Source organism: Lycium barbarum, chromosome 8, assembly GCF_019175385.1.
Source record: "Lycium barbarum isolate Lr01 chromosome 8, ASM1917538v2, whole genome shotgun sequence".
Lineage (NCBI taxonomy): Eukaryota > Viridiplantae > Streptophyta > Magnoliopsida > Solanales > Solanaceae > Lycium > Lycium barbarum.
Genome location: NC_083344.1, coordinates 33,066,393 through 33,068,670, shown reverse-complemented (window position 1 = coordinate 33,068,670; position 2,278 = coordinate 33,066,393).

The window sequence follows — 2,278 nt, the reverse complement described above, 5'->3', positions numbered from 1 at the left end:
GCAGAATACCATTAAGTCAAGTATGTCATGTATTGTATACACTCACCTTATGTATTGTCCCTTCAAGGTGAGGCATAATGCTTGTGAATGCTCCATAATGATGTCGGGGGATCACGACCTTATGTCACCCCGATAAAGTATAGTTGTCCTTGAGTCTTCATGCATGTATTATGATGAGCATACTATGATGAGCATATTATGATGAGTATATGATGATGATATTACACCATACCTATATGGTCAGGCAGATATACACACCACTATAGTGGGCAGCTTATACCCCGGACGCGGGAGGCCTGGATGCAGGTTACTTATTATTACACCGTACCTACATGGACAGGCAGCTTATACTTATACATTTATGCATATATGATATGATGATGAGTATGAGTAAGACAACATGATTTATTTCTTTTATGATTCACAGTCAGTTACCGATTGCTCGTCATTTGATGCCTCCTCTTTCATTGATGTTTCATTATTGTTTATGCCTCTCATACTCAGTACAATGTTCGTACTGACGTCCGTTTCTTTGGACGCTGTGTTCATGCCCACAGGTAGACAGGGAGGTGAGCTTGATCCAGACTCGTAGGAGCCAGTAGCTGATTAGAGAGCACTCCGTTGTTCCGGAGGTGCTTATGATTATTCTTTTGTGTATATTCACGTATATGTATTTTGGGCATGACGGTGTCTTGTCCCGTCCTTATGTCTAGCACTCCAGTAGAGGCTCGTAGATACGCAGTGTGGGTTGTATGGTCTCACGAGATTGCTACTATGTATATATATTATTTTGATGGCCGAAAGGCTTATGTATATAAAAGTATTTATGTTCCAAAATGAAATATGATTTTCTTATGAAATGAGTATGATGAGTAGCAGAATGAGGGGTGCTTGGTGGTTAGCCTCGGGTACCTGTCGTGACAAAAGTGGTATCAGAGCAGTTCAGTCCTAGGAAGTGTCTACGAGCCGTGTCTAGTAGAGTCTTGTTTATGGTGTGTTGCGCGCCACGCTAATAAACAAGAGGCTACAGGGAATTTAGGAAAAATGACCATCTTTCATCATTAAGAGATCGTGCGATAGAGCTATCTTATAAGATTTTCCCCTCTTAATAATGTGTTATGATTTCAGAATGCCGCCAAAAGGAAAAGCTACAGCCGCCCAGAAGGGCAAGACTACGACAAAAAGGCGGGTGGAAAGAGAACTTCCGATGAATATAGAAGAGGGTGAGTCACAAAATGAGGCTCCATCTAATACTTCCTCCACCCCGCCTAATGTGGAAGAACAAGGGGGAGCTTCAGCTCCAATTCCTTCACCGGTTGCTTCGGGTCAACAATTGATCGAGGCCATTCATTTATTGACACAATTGATTGCCGCACAGGCACAACGGCAAAATGTGAGTTCAAGTGATCGGGCAGCTAGTACCAGAGCCCGTGATTTTATAAGTCTAAATCCTCCGGAGTTTTTCGGGTCAAAGCGGATGAAGACCCGCAAGATTTTATTGATGAGATGCTAAGAACATTGAGGATTGTCCATGCCTCCGAAACTGAATCCGTGGAGTTGACATCTTATAGACTCCGAGATGTGGTGGTATTGTGGTATAATAATTGGATAGCATCGAGAAAAGAGAATGCGCCTCCTCCCGTGTGGCAAGAATTTGTAGATGCTTTTATCCGTCACTATTTGCCACCCGAGGTCCGCCGAGCTAGAGCGGATAGATTTCTAAATTTGAAGCAAGGAAATATGAGTGCCCGGGAGTATAGCATGCAATTTAATTCATTGGCTAGATATGCCCCGACTATGGTAGCCGACATGGGAGATCGGGTACATAGATTTGTGAGTGGCTTGGGGCCACATTTTTTCAAGGATTGTTTGACGGCTTCGTTGCAAGATGGGATGGATATTTCCCGAATACAAGCCCATGCCCAGAATTTAGAAGGACAATGACATCCGCAAAGGGGTGATCGCGCATTGATAGAAAGCAAAGCAAGAGGGCCAGGTCTATGGGGACAGGTAGCGATTATAGAGGGGGATCGAGGCAGACTTATTCCCGACATTCCGGCCAGTCAGTGACCAGTGCACCTCTTCGATTTACGGGTAGGAGATTTGATCGCTCCTTTCGTTCAGGACAAGGTCAAAGTTCGAGGGCCCCATATTCTCATTTTGGGGGAGATTATAGCCAGAGGAGACCCCCAGTACCGCAGTGCAGTCAGTGCGGTAGATTACATTCCGGACGGTGTCGCCAGGGTTCGGACGCTTGCTATGCTTGCGGTCAGGTTGG